The following is a 22,056-nucleotide window of genomic DNA, read 5'->3' as shown; positions in this document are numbered from 1 at the left end:
ATTGGAGCCCCTGGTGGGGCTATGGATTAGTTGATCCAGGGTGTTGGAATTTATGAATTCCAAGAACCATTGGGCAAAGGTGTTGGTACACGATTAGTTTTCCAGGTTAATGGCAGGGTAGTTGAAATTGCCCAGTATTAAGGTGTTTGGTTGTATCTTAACATTTTCCAGTAAATTTAGAAAGGTGTAGTGAGAATCTTGGAGTATGGTGGGGGATCTGTAGCAAGCTACAATTTGGATTGCAGTCTTACCTAGTGTTAGTTGCACTTGGAAAATTTTTAGACGCATTGTGCAGGGCAACTAGCCTGGTGGTGTGAATATGGACACTCCTCCACCTTTAGTGTTTCGGTCCTGGTTTGGTGGCCACAAAGTGTGGTAAGAGTTGTTGCCTGGTATTGCAGGGGTGCTCTCTGGAGCCTTGAACCATGTCTCAGTTACTGCACAGATATCGTGGTTCTCCATTTTTAGCAGTGCCTCGAGAAAGTGCATTTTGAGGTTTAGACTTCTAGCATTGAGTAGCATTACTTTCAGAATTTGCATGCTTGTACCTGTTACGGTGGTGGTGTTGTCCTTTGAACTTTGCCTAAAAAAGGCACTATAGGGGTGGCAAGAGCCTTAGCCAGTAACCAGAATCCCAGGGGTGGCAGGTGCAGACCATCTCTGGCAAAGCATTGTAGTCTGTTGATCATGTCATCCCAGGCAGATACTAGATCCCCTTTGAATGACACCAGAAGCTTAGCCAATTGTTTAAGTCAATCATTTTGTCCTTATATTGTGGTGGTATTCTGGGCGAAGGCAGGATGCTACTCAGGGCTAGGGTCATACCTGCCTGGGCCACATGATCAGAGAGCTCTTTCATGTAGTCCAGGGAGGTACGTCTCAAGTCATTCACTCCAACATGGACAATGACAGTCATATTTGTACTTGTTGTGGAGTGACATGAGTGCATGCATTTTGTGCCAGATCCTGGCACCAGACTAATTTTCTCCTTGTTCAGCCTGGCGAATGGGACATCAGTGTGCCTGACTATAGAGTAACCTATGACTTAAGTGTTGGGTACGTTGTCTTCTGTTAGGGGCTGTTGCTGGGTGGCACGCTGGTGTTGTGAGCTATGTGACACTTTGGCTGTGACTGGTGTTTGCGTTTCAGCTTCGGAGGTCCTTGCTGCTTGTGCAGGTTACAGTTAAGGGCCTCTGCATATGTGGATTTAATTTTGCTATGTGTGGGTGTTGGCAGTGTGGGTTTAGAAAGGTTATGTGTTACTTGAGGTGTAGTGCGGGTGTTAACTTCTCCTACTGACTGTCTAGCACAATCTTAGGTGGAGAGATCTTTGCTTCCAGTTTGGCTATGTAAGTGCATCTCTCGCTGGTTGTAGTGTTGGGTGGTAGGAGGAGAGGGTTGTCTGTGTACATGAGGCAATTGCTGCATTGCACCAGTATGCCCAGATTCACCAGGTGGACAGGAGAAATCACCAGAAGCCAACCCTTGGACATGCCTGGTTTGGTGCTTTTTTTGTAAAGTACAGAAGCTGTTTTCCCTTGACTTAGCAAGGTAGTTTGCAATTATAGGCTATTTAGTGACTACGATTAATTTCTCCTTATTAACAAGGAGAGTAGAGTGCTTGTATCAGTTTAAGGCTTCTTACAGCTTTCCAGCAGGTATTAGGGCAACTGCTAGTCACAGGGATGCTTAAAGGTAAGAAGAAAAAAAATGGTTTATCCTAAACTCTGCAGTGTGCACTAGATAATTTAGAAGTGAAAGTAGGCAACTTACGTTTTACCGGTCTAAAAAGTTACATTTTAGCAGAGAGTCACTATTTTTAAAACAGGAATATAGAGTGAAAGGGTTGGTCACTTTTGTATTCTGGTACTATGGAATCAACCATAAATGTAGATGTTTGAGTGTATTCACTGTTGCAGTCATCACACTTGGGTTATCCTGCCAGGGGTAGCCCTCAGTTGGCCCGAATACCAAAGACTTAGTATTTCTGCATTGGTTGCTGTCGCTCCAGGACTGAAGTCAGGTCATCAGTGGTTTAAAATCAGGCAGCCAATGCCATTGCATCAGTTTTTCTTGCCCCAACTGTCAGGAGCCCTCAAATAGGGAGCTAGGTTATGGTGGTAGAACACCACCAGTAGAAAGTAAATACCAAAAATTCCCTGTAAGGAGAGAGGAAGAGACAGAGAGACAGGGGGGATGGAGTGTGGGAAACCAGGACTGCAACAGTGAATACACTCGAACATCTACATTTATGCTAAGTGTACACAACTGTACTATGTTCTTCTTGTTTCGCTGTTGCAGTCATCACACTTGGGTTGATTCCCAAAGCTGAAAAAAAGGGAGGAGGCAGTCAAAAAGGCTGGGGGCTGGCTAGGAAGCCCTGCAACACTGCAGTGGCAAAGCCTGCCCTGGATTTGAAGAAGATAGGGAGGTGGTAATGCTTGGTGAAGGTATTTACAGAAGTCCATGTTGCAGCCTCCAGGATGTCCCTGGTGGGGACCCCTCTGAGAAAAACTGCAGAGGTTAAGGTTGTCTGGTAGAATGCATCCTGACCCCCTTTGGGGGCGGTTTCCTGTGGTGCTTGTAGTAGAAATGGATGCAGTGTGCTATCCATTTGGAGATTGTTTGGATATGGCCTTGCACTCTGCCCCTGCTGCAAAGCTGACTAGCAATTGGTCAGTTTTTCTAAAAGATTTAGTTCTATCCAGATAGAATCCAAGCTGTCTGTGCACATCTAGAGAGTGCAGAATGCTTTCCCCCTTGTTTTGTGGGTTAGGGAAAAGGTGGGCAAATGCATGGATTGGTTGAGAGCCACACTGGACACCACTTTAGGCATGAAGGATGGGTTAGTCCTGAGGGAGACCCTGTCAGGATGGAAAATGATGAAGGGCTCTACAGACAACAGTGCTTGTAGCTCTGAAACTCTTCTAGCTCAAGTGATGGCCAGAAGCAAAGCTGTTTTCCAAGAGAGGAATCTCTGGCTGAAGCTGCAGGTTCAAAGGGGGGGGGGGGTAGGGTGGGCTTTTCCAAAAACAAAGTTAAGGTCCCAAGCTGGAGTAGGAGCTCTTCTGGGTGGCCTTAAGTTGTTAGCCCCTCTCAGGAACTGGTTGATGAGAGGGTGCGAGAAGAGAGGTGGCTCTGTGCTGTAATGAGCAGAGATGCCAGGGGCGTGAATTTTAATAAAGAGCAGGATAGACCCCTGTGTAATAGGTCTGCTAGGTAATACAGGATGAGAGGCAGGGAGGGTTGTGCTGTTTTGGCTCCCTTAGCCTGGATCCAGGTGCAAAACCTTTTCCACTTGTCAGCATAGGATTTTCTAGTGCTGGGGCGTCTGGCCTCAAGTATAACATCTAGGACTTGTTTGCTTAGGCTGGCAGCTTGAGGAGAGGTCAGGGAATAAGCCAGGCTGCCAGTTTGAAGGCCTGCAATTGGGGATGCGTGAATTCTCCATTCTTCTGGGTCAGGAGTGTTGGGATCTGAGGTAGGTGCCATGGTGGCAGGGGTGACAGGCTGCGCAACAGTGGGTACCAGTGCTGGCGTGGCCAGTCTGGGGCAATCAGGATTGCCCTTGGTTTTTCCTCCCTTATTTTGAGCAGTACCCTTGAAATGAGTGGCAGAGGGGGAAATGCACAGACCGAGAGGTTCACCCATTAGAAGGATAAAGTATTCATCTTCCAGGCCTTGATGTGAGGTTCCCTGGTGCAGAATTTGCTGAGTTGATGATTGGAGTGGGAGGCAAAGAGGACCACCTTCGGGGTGCCCCATTTCTTGGTTACAAAGTTGAAGGTTCTGTGGTCTAGCTGCCACTCGTGTGGGTCTAGCAGGTTTCTGCTTAAGTTGTCTGCCAGAGAGTTTAGAGACCCTGGCAGGAATTGTGCTAGCAGGTGTATTTGCATGGCTGAGGCCGTGTGCCAAATGGTCATGGTGAGCCTGCAGAGAGGATAAGAGTGAGTTTCTCCCTGCTTGTTGATATACCACATCAATGTGGTGGTGTCTGTTTTGATCAGTAGAGGCCCTGGGGAGAGTAGGGGTCTGAAATCTGTCAGGGCATGCTGAACAGCTAGCATCTCTTTTTGGTTGATGTGCAGATGTATTTGATTTGGGCTCCAATGGCCCTGAATGCACCTGCCGTCCAGGTGTGCACCCCAGGCATAGTCTGATGAGTCTGTGGTGAGGGTCTGGACAGCGTGGGGTTGTGAGAAGGGAAGTCCCTTGTTGTGGTTGCATGTTGCTGCCCATCAAAGAAAATCTTTCCTTAGACAGGTTATCATTGGTATGATAGTTTCCAGGTCTTGAGAGTATTGACACCAAAGGTTTTTTTAGATACCATTGTAGTTTCCTCATATGCAGTCTGGCATATGGAAAGAGTAGAATGCAGGAGCCCATGAATCCTACAGCTTGCAGAATTTTCCTTGCGAATAACTGGTTCTGGTGGCTAGTTGAGAGAAGAAGCCTGTCAGGTAGGCTTGTTTTTCTGGAGTAAAGGATGCCATTTGGGATGCTGTGTCTAGGCTTGCTCCCAGGAATACAATTTTGTGTGGGGACTAGTTTTTATTTCGTTTCATTGATAGTATACCCCAGGGAGGTCAGTGGATCCTTTACAAAGGTCAGACACTAACAGCTTTTCCTGATTGTCTGCCTGAATCAGGCAATTGTCTAAGTAGGGGTAAGTTTGAATATTTCTTTGTCTGCAAAAAGCAATGGCTGGAGCCAGGCATTTTGTGAAAACTCTGGGAGCAGTGGATAAGCCAAAGGGAAGCACAGAGAACCAAAAGTGCATAGATCCTGCCCTGAAACGTAGATATTTCCTGCAAGATTCCCTGATTGGAATGTGTAGGTAGGCCTCTTAGGTCTAGGGTGACTAACCAAGCATCCTTGGAAAGCATAGGAAGAAGCTGCTGGAGGGTGAGCATTTTGAATTTTGGTATCACCAGAAAGGTGTTTAGAATGGATAGATTGAGGATTGGGCACCAGGTGCCCTCTTTTCTGGGTACCAGGAAGAGTCTGGAATAGAAACCTTGGCCTATCTGGTCTGCAGGGACATGCTGTATTGCCCTCATGGAGAACAGGGAAAGGACTTGCTTTTTGACCTCTGCCCACTGATTTGGAGGAAGATCTGGGAACCCTTTTGGGGTTGGCAGAGTGTGGAAATAAAATTTGTACCCCTGGGACACTATGTTGAGGACTCATCGGTCATTGGTAATACAGGCCCAGTTGTTTGCATGGAAGGAGAGTTTTACAACTAGGGGCACAAGCAGGTGGGCAGAGGTAAGGGGTGGAGGTGTAAAGTCATTGCAAGTTCTTACCATAAGGGGATGGCTTAGCACTCCCTGTTTTTGAAGAGGAGGAACTCAATTGCTTAGATCTCTGCATTCCCTGGGACTGCTGTCTGGGTGTGTCTGCTTCCCTTGGGGCTGGCCTGGCAGGGTCTGGAAAGGACCAATGCTTGGAGGGGCAATTCCTACTGAACCTCGGAGGCTGGACCTGTAAAATGTCTGTCTGCAGAGATTTAGCTTTTTTTTTCCATATTTTTTTTAAGACCTCTTCTGCTCTGCTGCCAAATTGTCTTTGTTCAATGGTGCGTCAAACAATTTTGATTTGACATGGTCTAGCAAGGTATGTTCCTTAAGCCAAGCATGCCTTCTAAAGACAGAGCCAGTGACTGCTGCCCTGCAAGATGCTTCTAGGGCATCAAAGCCACATTGCAAGGTGTGCTTAGTAACTTGACTTGCAGAATGCATAAGCTCTTGTAATTATTTTCTGCACAAGCAGGAAAGGTGGATATTTTTTGTTTCAGGAATTCCATGCCATGGTGCTTCTATTTCAGCATGTGGAACTGACAATTTAGTGCTCTAATAGCAGGAGATGCAGAGGTGTATACTTTTTTACCCCATCTGTCTAAAGCTCGGGAATCCCTGTCTGAGGAGGTGGGATTCTTAGCTGAGGTTGCTTTAATTCCTTTAGGTCCTTGGGAGAGGACCTCTGGGTCAGCAGTAGGATTTTTGAAAAGGAATTTGAGAGAGTCAGGGACTCTGTAGTACCTGTCAGGATTTGTGGGAGCAGGAGGAAGGGTGTCTGGCATTAAACTGGATTCCAGAAAAACATCATCCACAACATCCAGGAAAGGAGGAATGGCTAAAGGTCTGTGCTGTGGTAAATCTAAGAATTCCCTGCGTCTCTTTTGACTGAGAATAGTCCTGACATTCCCATTGGAAATGCTCCCTTAAAGTATGTAGGGTTTCACCAAATGAAAAAATCCTCTGGTGGAAAGGCAGAAGGAATGGATTCCTCTGAGTCAGAATCCTCATAAGCAGAGAGGGGTTGCATGTCTTCATATTCAGAAGCATCAGATTCATCAGACTCCTGTTCAGATAAAACTATTGGGGACAAGTCTCGCTTTCTTTTAGAATGGGTAGCATGGCTTCCCCTAATAAGCATAATAAGGTCTTCTGCCATTTTAAGCATTTGAGAATGAGGCATGGAAGGATGTGCCTGAACTTGGGTTGTCGGTTTTTTGGGCGTAGTTCGTACCATGGGCCTTAGAATCTCGGTAGTTTTAGAAAGAACTGAAGATGTGAAAGAAGTCGTCAGTATGGGTTGAATATCGGTAGTGCGAAGAACTTCCTCAGAAGCTGGTGCCTGCTCAGCAGCTCCGGACCCAAAGGTAGAGACATCCGCAGGATACTTGAAGAAGAGTCTCACGGCATACTGGACTCCAAAAGGGTCTCGGTGGCGGTCTGCGAATCCAAATAAGCGGGCATCAGGGGCTGCAAAAGCACCTCACTGAGGACCGGAGAACTGATGACTAGCTTAACGGAAGCATCGTCGGCAGTTTTGGACCTGTGCGGTCGGTCTCTGTCTTTATCCTTACCTTTTTTGGAAGATCGGTAGTCCGATGGCTTACCAAAGCCATATTGGAATTAGAGGACAAAGTGAAAATATTTAGCTACAATAAGGGCCAGACAACATACAGTTCTGGCGTTGAACAAAGCACAAAAAATGACAGCGAGGAACATCGTGGTCTGGGCCTAAACAGGTGATGCAGTAAGAATGGAAGTCTTGGTGTGGTATTTCCTTTCCACAGACGAGACAATTGTTAACTTTTTTCTGACCACTGAGTGGAGCAGAGCTACAGTTATCCCACTCCACAAGGGGGGCTCCAGCTTGGATCCCGGAAACTACCGTCCCATCAGTCTGACAAACCTTACCTGCAAGGCCATGGAGCGAATTATCATGGAACTTATAAACAAAGACATTGGCAACCTTCAAACATTGGACCTCACCCAATTTGGGTTTGTGAAGGGCCGATCTCGTCTCCTGAGCCTGAATGACTTCTTTGAATCAGTCTCCAGAACCATGGACAAGGGTAAGGTGGTCCACATAGCCTATCTAGACCTTGCCAAGGCCTTTGACACCATCCCTCACTCTGGAATCATAGATAAACTTACTAAGCTGGGCATTAATCCCTACGTCACCCAATGGGTTGCTAACTGGCTTACTGATAGGACCCACACTGTAAAGGTAGCAGACTCCAAATCCAGCTCCAGACAAGTGACAAGTGGAGTACCTCAGGGTTCAGTCCTGGGACCGCTCTTGTTTGGCATCTACTTCTCTGAAGTACAGGCCAACACTAAGGGACTCTGGCTAACAAAGTTCGCAGATAACTGCAAACTGGGAGCCATTATTGAATCCCCAAATGATGTGGGTACTCTACAAAAGGGCCTTACAGAAACAGATGCTTGGTGCCAGAGCCATGGGCTCAAGCTCAATGCCAAGAAAATGTATAGTTATGTATCCATGAATTACCACATAGGTGGCAGTACACTAAACACAGAAAGTGTGATAAGAGACTTAGGGACACAGGTGGACAGTGGTCTCACCTTCAATAATCACATCGCCACAACAGTCAGGAAATCCTTCTATGTGGCACACCTCATCACTAAGGGCTTTTCATCCAGAAAAAAGGAGATCATTGTCCCACTGTACTCATCCCTCATTAGACCCATTATAGAATACAACGCCCCATTTGGTATGTACCTCTCAAGGCATCTGCAACAACTGGAAAGGCTGCAGAAATACCGCACTAAAAGAATCACAGGCCTAAAGCAGATGCCCTATGCTGACTGCCTTAAAAACTCCAGCTATACTCTGTTGCATATAGTCTGCTCAGAGGCGATCTCTGCTTAACATACAAGGCCATGTCAAACCCAGAGCTGTTGGACATGTTACACTTAAAAAAATCCCAATCCCTCAGAGCCACATGCTCCAGGGATCTAAACCTTGTCATCACAATAAACAAAACATTATGGAGGGATAGGTTCCTGACCCAGAGTCTCCCCAGACTCTGGAATAGATTGCCCATACATGTCAAGCAGAGTGCCTTTTTGGCCCTCTTCAAAAGAAACCTTGACGATTGGATGGGAGAAAGGAAATTCACCTCGGGGATCACGTCAGTTGCCCTGCTAGACAGGGGTCCAGGGAATTAAATAGTGTGGGAAGAAATAGCCAGGGAATTGTTATGGCTAGGCTTGTATAGGCCCTAGGGCTGATAGCCTAGTACCAACCTATGAACCTATGACATCGGTTAGAGCAAGAAAAAAGGATCCCCGAATGGGTACTTGGCTTCTGAATACTTCAACTTCAATTCGGAAATGTAAATTCAGGTAGCGGCCGACCGACAGTCATGCGAACTGCTTCAGGCTCCACGGCAAGAAATACTGATGTAATGGCATTGGCTGCCTGATTTTATACCACTGATGACCTGACGTCAGTCCTGAAGTGACAGCAACTGACGCAGAAATACTAAGCCTCTGGTATTCGGGCTGAGGGCTACCTTTGGCAGGATAACCCAAGTGTGATGACTGCAACAGTGAAGCACGAAGAACATCTTCAGGTTTTCCCTATGTGCTGTCCTTTAATTCTGTTATTTTTGAAACATCTTCTTGAGCAGTCTCTTATTCAGCCTGCCTTTTTTTCATTTCAACCTCTGATTTTTCCAGTTTTTATCACCTCATCTAATATCGGTTTCAAGTTTCTTCCATTTTTATTTCAGCCTTTTGTTATTTGAGTTGTTATATTCCTTCACTGTTTCATTTATTTCAATCATGTCCAAGTACATTTCACTTTTTTCCCCTCTAGGCTACTGGAAGTCATGTCTTGCACCAAAGCTGGACCTTGCATTGCTCTTTTCTGAATAGCTGTAGAAACCTTCCCAGTCAGTGTTTTTTACTCACCTTTTGTGATTGATTTTCTTTCAGGTTCTCTGAATTTCTTTTTTGCTGGTACCCAGGCAGTGCACTTACTAGCCAATTACTGAAATTTACCCAAAATGACAAAGTTCCTTGGCTCTCCCTTCTGAGTTTCTGTTTTTACACTGGGAGAGCTGAAATTAAGCTGTTACGCAGTGTGCAGCCATCGTGGAAGTTCAACCACCACTGTTTTATAATTATTTATAACAGTATAATAACTGGATAAACAACTTGCACAGATCTGCTCAAATCTTTGATAAAAGATTTTCTTACCATACCATTAGTTGATGAGTGAAGAGGGTCTTGCAGTGGGGCAGCTCTTTGGGTACCCTCTTCTTTCCCCTAGCTTGGCTATTCTACACTTTGGGGCATATATACCTTCTGAATATAGCATGTGGTACCACATATACAGTTGACAGAATGTGCTTAACCCTTGAGATACTCAAGTTTATTTCCATGTAATGGGTAAACACAATGTGACAAATGACATACAAGGATAAATATTCAAGTTCCAGGAAAATTCACCTGCAACTGAAAGATGGAGATAGCGAATGTGCAGATACAGTTAGACAGCAGGAGGCAATTAAGCACATATAAGATCAACTCACAGATATGTTAATCATGATTTCAGGTGCTTTACGCACTGGGTAATAGCAAAAAGGCAGTAATTCAAAAAGGGCGAATCTTGTAAAAATGAAAATTAATGATTAATCTGAATCTTGTAAAAATGAAAATGAATGCTTAATCATGAAACCCCAATACAAATCATAATGCTAAGTGAAGTTGTAAACGGTAAACTGTGGGGCTGCCACACAATGCCTACTATGGAGACGTTTTTGAAGCACACATGCACTGGAATGTCATACCTCAAGTGGAGTGACCATTAGCAGTAGCATTTTTCATTGTGCACTTAAGCTGCATTATATTTTGCCACCAGGCAGTCTACTTTGAGCAGATTTGACTAAATAATGCAAGCTCCTCTGTCCTGGGTGGGGGGGGGGGAATTTCTATATTCCTGTGTTTAAGCACCATTTTCCAGGAAAAATCTGTCCTTGCTGTGTACACCTAAGGCAGAAACGGCCTACGCTTCTTATTTCTGCCATCATAAAGAAAACGGAGTTGAATGGACTGCTTCAGGATAGTCTGATTAGAAGTCACAGAAAATCACCTGGAGGAATAGTAGGAGGACGTATATATGATCCAGAGTATGCAACAAAGTCCAGACGGTTTAGAATTTTACTTGGAAGTGTTTGCATAGGTGTTTTTATACCCCAAGCAGTCTTCAAAGAATTTTTCCTCGGGTAGATAGCAAATGTTGGAGGTGTGATGGAGAAGGGGTAACCGGGGACATGTTTTTTTGGACTGTAAAAAGTTTGCAATCAATTTATAGAGAAATAAATGGAAAGAGTCTGAAAGTACAGTTGCATAAAAACTTACAACAGTAGATGCCCTACTGATCACTTTTGCAGTATTCATAACAGATGGTTTCAGCATGGGTACCAGAGCTATACCTTCCGACAGTGTACATCCAGACGATGATCTCAGCTCAACAGCGTAGGGGTAGATAAGCGGATACACGATAGAGATCCTCAGACCACCTTCAAGCTGGCGGCCTAAAGACAACTGAGCTAAGAGACTGGTCAGCTAGGAGGGCCATAGTTTGAACAGGTAAGTAAGCTACCCCCCCCCCCCAGGAGTGATGTAGTAAACTGGTAGAGAGTTTGTGTGTGTTTTTGTTTTTGAGAGTAGGAGGACAGTAGAGAAGGTGATGAGAGAGGGAAGGAATACTGCAACAATGATCAGTAGGATATCTACAAAGTTCTTAAAAGTACAGTTTTGTACCTACCATAAATGTAGATGTCCGAACTGGATAGCATCTGCAGTCATAACAAGTGGGTTGTCCTGTCGTCAGGCAGCCCTTCAGTCGGCCGGATTCCAAAGTCCGGGTCCGGCTTCGGCTGATGTCGCACTCCACCCGACGTCATCTCTGTTGGTCTTCGGGTATAAAGGCATCAGCCGACGCCATTTTCCTCAGTGTTTCTTGCCCCAGATGCCAGTAGCCCTCTTGCAGGCTAAAATTTGGATAGATGCCAATGTTTCCAAATAGATAGAGGTAAACACAACAATAAGCATGTATGTACATATACACAAACAAATACACCATAAAAGACTCCCCCCCAACAGCTAGCTATTAGAAGGGTAAACACCCTAGGAGTACCACAGAGGGGATGGAGGGAGGGTAATCCTGACTGCAGATGCTATCCAGTTCGGACATCTACATTTATGGTAGGTACAAAACTGTACTATGTCCTTCATGGATGCATCTGCAGTCATAACAAGTGGGTAGAATACCATAGCCAACTAGGGGAGGAGGATAAAAGTAGATTATGGTGTGTTTAGGATCCCTTGCAGTACAGCAGTGGCAAACCCTGCTCGGGATCTAAAATATAGAGGCAAATTATAATGCTTGGCAAATGTATGCACGGAGGTCCAAGTAGCCGCCTCAATAATGTCTTTGGTTGCCACTCCTCGTAAGAAGGCTGTGGTAGTGGCTGTTGCCCTTGTAGAATGAGGTCTTATGTTCTGTGGAATTGGTTTTCCATGGAAGGAGTAACAGAATCGTATGCAATTTCCTATCCATTTGGAGATTGTCTGTTTGGAAATAGCTTTTCCTTCCCTTCCTGTTGCATAGGCTACAAAAAGTTGGTCAGTCTTTCTGCTATTTTTGTTCTGTCCAAGTAGTAGCGTAGCTGTCTATGTACATCCAAGGTATGCAGTATTCTTTCCCTCTGTTTTGTGGGTTGGGAAAGAAGGTAGGTAGGTGGATTGCCTGGTTTAAAGACACTCTGGATACCACCTTAGGCATAAATGTAGGATTAGTCCTCATGGACACTCTATCTTGGTGGAAGATTAGGAAGGGTTGCACTGCCATTAAGGCCTGTAGTTCTGAAACCCTCCTTGCTGAAGTAATTGCCAGTAGGAGAGCAGTTTTCCATGACAGGTGTTGTAGGTCTGCTGTTGCTGCTGGTTCAAAGGGTGCTAGTGTCAACTTTTCTAGCACAAAGTTTAAATCCCAAGCTGGTAATGGTGGTTTACTTGGAGGTTTTACATTCTTGATTCCTCTGAGGAATTGCCTGAGCAAAGGGTGCGAAAAAACAGGTGTATCAAAGCTGTATTCTGCTGAAATAGCTGATGCATGTATCTTGATGGAGGAGTAGGACAGGCCTGAATGAAGAAGTTCGCCAGATACTCCAGAATGTTAGGCATATCTATGTTTGACACATCTTTTCCTCTTTCCGTACTCCAGATGACAAACCTTTTCCATTTTCCAGCATAGTTCCTTCTTGTTGAAGGTCTGCGTGCTTCAAGAATAATGTCTTTAACTCTTTGGGAAAGTTCTGGAATAGCTGCTGTTATGTGATGTTCCATGCAGTCAGTTGCAAGGTTTTTAGGTTTGGATGTATGATGCTGTAGTTGTTCTGCGTTAACATCAAAGGCATCAGGGGAATTGTCCACATATTGTTTCGAGACATGCTCCTCAGTAGTGGGTACCAGTGTTGTCTTGGCCAGTTTGGAGCTATCAGGATTATCCTTGGACGTTCTTCCTTGATTTTCAGTAGTACCTTGTGTATCAAAGGAAGAGGCGGGAATGCATATGCTGTTAGGCCTTTCCAGTTGAAAGAGAGCGAATCCACTTTCCATGCTAATGGGTGGAATGTCCTTGTGCAGAATTTTTTGAGCTGGTGATTGAGAGGTGATGCGAATAGGTCTATCTGTGGCATTCCCCATTTCTTTGAGATGGTCTTGAAGATGTCCGGGTGAAGCTTCCATTCATGGGCATCCAAAGTGGTTCTGCTTAATATGTCTGCTAGGGTATTGTCTTTCCCTGGTACAAATATTGCCTGTAACTGGATGTTGTAGCTGAGTGCCAGGGTCCACAGCTCCAAGGTCATTCTGCATAGGGGTATGAATGAGTGCCTCCCTGTTTGTTGATGTACCACATGACTGTGGTGTTGTCTGTCCTTATCATCAACTGGCCCTCTTTGAGAAATGGTTTGAACTTTTGGATTGCCAGTTTTACTGCCAGCATTTCTTTTAGGTTGATGTGCAGTTGAAGTTGATCCTGTGTCCACAATCCTTGCACGCATTTGTCCAGCATGTGGGCCCCCCATCCTAGGTCTGAAGCGCCTGTTGTGATGGTCTGGCTTGCTTGACATCTGCGAAAGGGTAGGCCTGGGTTTGACTGGCATGCCTGAGCCCACCATAGGAACTCCTGTTTTAAGCATGGAATTAGTGGGATTTCTGTTTCTAGACTGTGTCTGTGTTGGGACCATAAATTCTTTAGGTACCACTGTAGTTTTCTCATATGTAGTCTGGCAAATGGAACCAAGATTATGCATGATGCCATGAAGCCCAAGGCCTGCAGTACTTTTCTTGCTGTTAACTTGTTCAGTTTTGTTAGTGCCAAGAAGTATAGAGGGAGTTCTTTTGTTTTTCTGTAGTCAGGAATGCCATTTGTTTTACTGTGTCCAATTCCGCCCAAGAATGTCCTTGTTTGGGATGGTATCAGCCTTGACTTTTGTAAATTGACTGTGTATCCCAGTGCTTGTAGCAAGTAAATGACCCTTTGTAAATCTGTTGTCAGCTTGCTTTTGTTGTCCCCTTGTAGCAGGCAGTCGTCCAGGTATGGGTAAATTTGAATTCCCTGAAGTCTGCAATGGGCGATTACTGATGCCAGGCATTTTGTGAATACTCTGGGCAGTAGATAAGCCAAAAGGCAATGCTGAGAATTGATAGTGCTCTGATCCTGCAAGAAATCTGAGGTATCTTCTGCAGATTGGTCGAATGGGGACGTGCAGGTATGCCTCCTTGAGATCTAGAGTTACCAGCCAAGACTCCTTGCCCAGCATGGGAAGAAGTTGCTGTAAGGTCAGCATTTTGAATTTTGGGACAATGATGTATGTATTTAAGGTGGACAGGTCGAGAATTGGTCTCCAACTTTTTCTCTTTCTTGGAACTAGGAATAGTCTGGAGTAGAACCCCTTTCCTTGCTCTGCTGTTGGCACTCTTTCCACAGCTCTCATGTTTGCTAACTCCATTATCTGGCGTGAGCCTCTGTTTTTGATTTGGAGGTAGATTTGGCATTCCTCTTTGACTGGAAAAGTGTGGAAGTGAAACCGTAACCTTGATCTATGGTTTGTAAAATCCACTTGTCCTTTGTTATGTAGTGCCAGTTCTTTGAAAATAAGGTTAACTTTCCGCCTAGAGGAGCTGCTATTTGTTCCCTGGTAGGCGGATTTAGGTTAAGTCACTGTGGTTGTGTTGATGTAGTGGCAGTGGCTGTGTCTGTGCCTCTGTTGTTACCTTGCCACTGTCTTCCTCTGTAGGTACCTCCTCTGGATTGGTTTCGGCCACTGGAACGCCTATTCCTGCCCCTTTGAAATTTTGTGGAGTCAGGAAAGGACCAATTTTGGCAGGCCAGTTCCTGCTAAACCTTGGGGTTGAACCTGCAAGAAATCTTTAACAGTTTGAACAGATTTTGCCTTTTCTTCCATTTTCTTCATAACCTGCTGGGCAGATGTACCAAACAAACTTGTCTTGTCCATAGGTGCATCTAGCAACTTAGCTTTAACATGATCCGTAAAGCTTGTTCCTTTAGCCATGCATGCCTTCTTATCACTGTGCCTGTCATGGCTGATCTAAATGAAGCCTCCAGTGCATCATAGCCACATTTTAAGGAATGGTTGCTAACCTGTTGTATGTTATTTACCATCTCTAATACATATTTCTTATCAAGAGATTCATCAGTGGTTAGTTTTTAGTTAACTGATCCAGCATAAACTCTTGGTATTGTATCATGTGAAACTGACAGTTTAAAGCTCTAGCTGAGAGAGTAGCTGAAGTGTAGACCTTTTACCCCATCTGTCTAATGACCTTGCTTCCCTTTCAGAAGGAATAGGGTTTTAGCTATGGTCGCTACTGCCTTGGGGCCCTGGGATATAGTTTCTGGGTCTGCAAGTGGAGCCTTGTAAAGGTGGTGATGAGTATCTGGCACCCTGTAAAATCTGTCTGGTTTGGCAGGGGCTGGGGTAAAGAATCTGGAGCGGAGCAAACATCATTGAAAGCATCATCCACCACAGAGAGAACAGGGGTATAGCTAAGGGCCTGTGCTGTGGGAGGTGCAGAAAAGTCCTAAGTCTTTTCTGGAGTCTGAAAAATCCTGTTGCTGCCATTGGAACTGTTCTCGCATGGCATGCAAGGTTTCCCCAAAGGAGAATTCTTCTGGTGGGGAAGCAGCTGGGATGGATTCTTCAGCATCAGAATCTTCAAAATTGGAGAAGGGAGCCTCTGGCTGGTCAGTTATGTCTGATTCATCAGCAGAATCATCAGAGGACACTGGCTCGGGGGGCTCTGCCCTAGGTCTCTTCTCTGGGGCTGAGAGGCCCTGTCTGGGTGAGATTGAGATCCTCTAATTAAAGAAATTAAATCTTCTGCCAAAGTAAGCATTTGAGAACTAGAAGAGGGCCTGGATGTGGGTGGTTTAACAGGCACTGTTTTAGTAGTCTTGGCTGCTTTAGCCCTGGCGAAGGCCTTAATGGACATGGCTGCTGGAGGCCTAGCAGCACCACGTGCTGGGGTAGAAACATCCAAGGGATGGTGTCTGATAAGTCAACCACCGTAGTGGGTAAAATTTCTGAAGTCGCTTCAAGAGTTGTAGCAGGGGCCTCAGTTGTAGGAATAGGTTCAGCTGTACTTTGTTCAGTTTTCTCGGTTTCGCCGAAACCGAGACACTCGCGTTTGCTTGACCATGGTTTCGGCCGAAACCGCGGACCGCGAGTGTCGGTCTTTATCTTTGCGTTTTTTGCTAGATTGGGTAGTCGGAGGATCCGACGGCATAATGTACGCAAAATCAGAACCGAAAAACTGTTCTGCAAACTCCGACCGACGCCTAAGCGTTCGTCGGTTGAAAGAAGCACAGGCCGAACAGGCTGCTACGCCGGGCTGGGCCTAAACAAGGCAGACAGTAAGAGTGGAAATCTTTATGAGGTATTTGTTTCCCACAGTTTAAACAATTAACTTTTTCTGACATCGGCTGAGGCAAGAAAGAGTCCCCAACGGGGTACTTAGCTTTAGAAGTCTTCGAAGTAGTATTCGGTAGAAGTAATCTCTGGATCTGACCGACCGGCACTTGCGAACAGCTTCTGCTTCGGGCGCCACGCGGCAAGAAAGACTGAGGAAAATGGCGTCGGCTGATGCCTTTATACCCGAAGACCAACAGAGATGACGTCGGGTGGAGTGCGATATCAGCCGAAGCCGGACCCGGACTTTGGAATCCGGCCGACTGAAGGGCTGCCTGACGACAGGACAACCCACTTGTTATGACTGCAGATGCATCCATGAAGGACATCTGTACTATGCCCTGACTGAAATCACTGTTGCAGTATTCACTGCAGATTATTCATTCCAAGAGCTGTAGAGAGAGAGAAAGAGAAAGGACAACTAAAAAGAGGCAGTAGAAGCCAGGCGGCCAGGCGGAACTATTCTGGAATAAGAGGTCTAACTTAGTGTTTAGTGAAGATGTGGACCAACGACCAAGTAGCAGCTTCTAAAATGGATCTGGTATCCACACCCTTGTAGAAGGCACCAGAAGAAACCACTGCTTGAGTGGAATGTGCTTTTGGACAGAAGGGCAAAGTCTTACCATGGTGTGAATAGCAGGAGTAGAGCCTTTCAAATCCAGGATATAATAGTTTGTTTAAAAGTGCTTGTCCTAGCTTACAGTTCATGAAGGAGACAAACAGCTGATCTGTTTTCTTGAGATCCTTAGTTTTATCCACGTAAAACCTGAACTGCCTGTGAATGTCTAGAGTGTGCAATATTTGTTCTCCCCCATTTTGGGGATTTGGAAAGAAAGTTGGGTAGGTTGACTCTAATTATTTTAGGCATGAAGGAAGGACTGGCCCAAAGGCTTGCCCTATCTTTATGGAAGATGAAAAAAGGAGAAATGGCCATGACAGCATGAGAGCATGAAGTTCAGAGACTATAGGAGCCGAGGACAGATCCAGAAGCACAGTTTTTCATGTGCAGAATTTGAAGATGGCAGAAGCTCCTGGTTCAAAAGGAGGCAAAGTAAGTTTTTCCAACACAATGTCAAGTCCTATGTCAGAATGGTGGGCTTCTTTGGAGGTTTAAGGTACAAAACTTCTCTCAGAAAAAGTCTGACCTCTTTCCTGGCCATGAGAGAGACTCCAAAGGTAAGCATGCATTGATAACAAATAAGTGGGTTTTATGGAAGTGAACAAACTAGAATGTATTAGCTTACAGAGGTACTGAAGTACTGTGTGAATGTCTGAGAAAACTAACTGCATTTTGTGTTTAAGGCACCAAGTACAGAATCTTTTCTACTCGGCTGTGTAGGTTTTCCTGGCTTCTTGTAGAACTCAAACCACCTCTTCAGAGAAATCAGGCTTTTTAGGAAATAAGATCCTTTCATCCAGTGAAAGTGAGGGAGGTCAAATTGGGATGGAGCTTTGTTCTGTTGAGTGATGAGGTATGGTTGTAGATGTGGTCTCCAGAAATAATTTCCTTTTGACAAAGGAAACAGGAAGGGGAACAAATACTGTCCTGGCCAGAAGCAAACGTTTTGGAGACTCCTTCTGGACCCTGAGCACGAGTTTTGGAAGCAGGAACAGAGGTGGGTATGCATAGCGGAACTTCCCCTGTCCATTGGAAGGAGAAGGCATATGTCTTCAAGAAGGCTACTGGACATACTGATGCAGAAAAGAGGAAGTTGCTGATGTAATGGGGAAGCAAAAAGGACCATCTGTGGTGTTTCCTCATGGAAGGGCGATAGCTTTGAAGACCCTTGTGTTCAAAGGCAATTCATGAGGGTCATCCATCCCTGATTAAAGAGTCTGCCACCAAGTTTTCCTGCAAGGGAACATACATTGTAGTGAGTGTAAGATTCAGATGGCAAGCAAAGTGCCAGGCCTCCTTGCCAGCCTGCACAGAGGGTAGGATCTTGTGCCTCACTGCTTATGTACCACATCACTGTGGTGTTGTCTGTGTACACCAGCAGAGTGCCCGGCTTCCAGAGATGTGAGAAGTTCTGCAGGGCCTGCTGAATTGCCCTCATTTCTTTTAGGCTGATGTGTTCTTATACCAGGTGGGAAGGCCACTCACCCTGAATTTTGTGGTCTCCTGTCTAAGCCCACCCATGCCCTGTCTGAGGTGTCTGTGAACAGCACTTAGTTGTGTTGGGCTGGAGTGAACAGACGGCCTGGGTTGAGAGTGACCCGATTGCTCCACCAAAACAGTTCCTTCTTGATTCAGGGCAAAACAGGGATGATGGCATACAGAGGGTTGAGTACTGGGGCCACAATGACTTCAGATATCACTGTATTTTTCTCATGTGTAGTCTGGCGAGGGAGAGCATAGAAATTGTGTCAGCCATAAACCCCAGAGCACTGAGGATCTTTCTTGTCATGCAGCAAGTCTCTGTAGAGTGTGTTCTGAAATAGTTGTTTAGGGTGCTTTTTACTGAGGGATAAAGGCATGTACAGTGGAGGTGTCCAGTCTGAGGCCCAGAAAGGTCTAGTCTGGGTTGGGCCTGAGCTTAGATTTTTTTGAAATTGATGAATTCCAAAAAAAGAGTCAGGAGGATGCTTGAGTATGATGCCCTTGGACAGTGCCTGGATTAGGTGGTCATCCAGGTAAGGGAAGATCTGTATGCCCTGAGTATGGCAAATGGCCACAACTGGAGCTAAATACTTTATGAAAACCCTTTGGGCTTTATAAAGACAGTACAGTTTTGTACCTACCATAAATGTAGATGTCCGATAGGAATGCATCTGCAGTCCTTACAAATGGGTTGTCCTGTCGTCAGGCAGCCCTTCGGTCGGCCGGATTCCAAAGTCTGGGTCTGGCCTCGGCTGGTGTCGCACTTCACCCGACGTCATAGCTGCAGTTATTCGGGTATAAAGGCATCAGCCGACGCCATTTTCCTCAGTGTTTCTTGCCCCAGATGCCAGGTGCCCTTTTGGAAGGCTAAATTTGGATAAATGCCAATGATTCCAAATAGTAGAGAGCAAACACAAAAAATAAGCATGTATGTACATATATACAAACAAATACACCATAATAGATTCCCCCATCTAGCTATAAGATGGGCAAATACCCTAGGAGCACCACAGAGGGGAAGGCGGTGGTAATCCTGACTGCAGATGCATTCCTATCGGACATCTACATTTATGGTAGGTACAAAACTGTACTATGTCCTTCAAGGATGCATCTGCAGTCCTTACAAATGGGTAGAATACCATAGCCAAACTGGGCGAGGTGGAAAAATAAAGTTATGGTGTAGTTAGGATCCCTTGCAAAACAGCAGTGGCAAAACCTGCTCGGGATCTAGAGTATAAAGGTAAATTATAATGCTTGGCAAATGTATGCACGGAGCTCCAAGTGGCAGCCTCTAAAATGTCCTTGGTAGCCACTCCTCGTAAGAAGGCTGTGGTAGTGGCTGTAGCCCTTGTAGAGTGAGGCCTGATGTTCTCTGGAGTTTTCTTTCCATGGTAGGAGTAACAAAATCTAATGCAATTTCCTATCCACTTGGAGATTGTCTGTTTTGAAATTGCTTTTCCTTCCCTTCTTGTTGCATATGCTACCAGTAGCTGGTCAGTTTTTCTATTGCCCTTGGTCCTGTCCAGGTAGTAGCGTAATTGCCTATGTACATCCAAGGTATGCAGCAGTCTTTCTCCCCTGTTCTGTGGGTTGGGGAAGAATGTAGGTAGGTGGATAGCCTGATTCAAAGAAACTCTGGAGACCACCTTAGGCATAAAGGAAGGATTTGTTCTCATGGACACTCTGTCTTGATGGAAGATCAGGAAGGGTTCAAGTCGTATTTTGCTGAAATAGCGGATGCATGAATCTTGATGGAGGAATAGGACAGGCCTGTGTGGAAGAGCTCTGCCAAGTATTCCAGGATGTTGGCTATGTTTACCAGTGACACATCTTCTCCTTTTGCAGTACTCCAAATGAGATATCTTTTCCATTTCGCTGAATAATTTTTTCTTGTTGAGGGTCTGCGAGCCTCAAGGATAATGTCTTTAACCCTTTGGGATAAATTAGGGTTAATTGGTCTTATGCAATGTTCCAGGCAGTCAGCTGCAGAGTTTTCAGGTTTGGATGCAGATTGTTGCAGTTGTTCTGTGTTAACAGCAAGGGATCCAGGGGCAGTGGCCATATTTGTTCCCGAGACATGCTCCTCAGTAATGGGTACCAATGTTGCCTTGGCCAGTCTGGAGCTATCAAAATGATCCTTGGACGGTCCTCCTTGATCTTCAATAGCACCTTGTGCATCAAAGGAAGCGGTGGGAATGCATATGCTGCCAGGTTTTTCCAACTGAAGGATAGGGAGACCACCTTCCAAGCAAGTGGGTGGTACGTCCTTGTACAGAATTTCTTTAGCTGGTGATTGAGTGGGGATGCAAATAAGTCTATTTCTGGAAGCCCCCATTTTCTTGTAATGGTTTTGAAGATGTCCGGATGCAGCATCCATTCGTGGGCATCCGTGGTAGTCCTGCTTAATATGTCTGCTAGAATGTTTTCTTTTCCTGGTACAAAAATTGCTTTTAACTGAATGTTGTAGCTCAGGGCCACATTCCAGAGGTCCAGTGCCATCCGGCAAAGAGGATACGAATGTGTGCCTCCCTGCTTGTTGATGTACCACATAACTGTGGTGTTGTCTGTCCTTATCATCAATAGACCTTGTTGGAGAAATGGTCTGAATGCCTGAATTGCCAGTTTTACTGCCAGCATTTCCTTTAGATTTATGTGTAGGTGCAGCTGGTCCTGAGTCCATAAGCCTTGTATGCACTTGTCCAGCATGTGTGCCCCCCAACCGAGGTCTGAGGCGTCCGTCGTGATGGTTTGGCTTGGTTGAGTATTGTGGAAGGGCAATCCTGTGTTTGATTGACAAGCCTGAGCCCACCATAGGAATTCTTGCTTCAGGCATGGAATAATTGGAATTTGGGTTTCTAAGCTGTGCTTGTGTTGAGACCATAAATTCCTTAGGTACCACTGTAGTTTTCTCATATGCAGTCTGGCATGAGGAACCAATATTATGCAGGATGCCATGAAGCCCAAGGCTTGCAGTACTTTCCTTGCTGTCAGATGGTTCTGCTTTGTTAATGCCAAGAAATAGAGAGGTAGCTGCTCCTGTTTTTCTACTGTTAGGAATGCCATTTGCTTTGATGTGTCCAACTCTGCACCCAAAAAGGTTATTCTCTGGGATGGTATCAGTTTTGACTTTTTTAAATTGACTGTGTATCCCAGGGCTTGTAGCAGGTAAATGACCCTTTGTAAGTCTTCTGCTAGCTTGTTTTTGTTGTCCGCTTGTATTAGGCAGTCGTCCAGGTAAGGGTAGATTTGGATCCCCTGAAGCCTGCAATGAGCGATTACTGATGCCAGGCATTTCGTGAACACTCTGGGCGCAGTAGATAAGACAAAGGGCAATGCTGAGAATTGATAATGCTCTGATCCTGCAAGAAATCTGAGGTATCTTCTGCAATTTGGTCGTATGGGGACGTGCAGGTATGCCTCCTTGAGATCTAGAGTTACCAGCCAAGACTCCTTGCCCAGCATGGGAAGAAGCTGCTGTAGGGTCAGCATTTTGAATTTTGGAACAATGAGGAATGTGTTTAAAGCGGACAGATCGAGAATAGGTCTCAATTTGCCTTCTTTCCTTGGTACTAGGAAGAGTCTGGAGTAAAAGCCCTTTCCTTGCTCCATATGCAGTACCTTTTCCACA

The sequence above is a fragment of the Protopterus annectens genome, chromosome 12.part0, assembly GCF_019279795.1.
Source record: "Protopterus annectens isolate FY-2018-M chromosome 12.part0, PAN1.0, whole genome shotgun sequence".
NCBI lineage: Eukaryota > Metazoa > Chordata > Ceratodontiformes > Protopteridae > Protopterus > Protopterus annectens.
The sequence above is the reverse complement of the archived record's forward strand: the minus strand, read 5'-3'. Positions refer to the sequence as shown.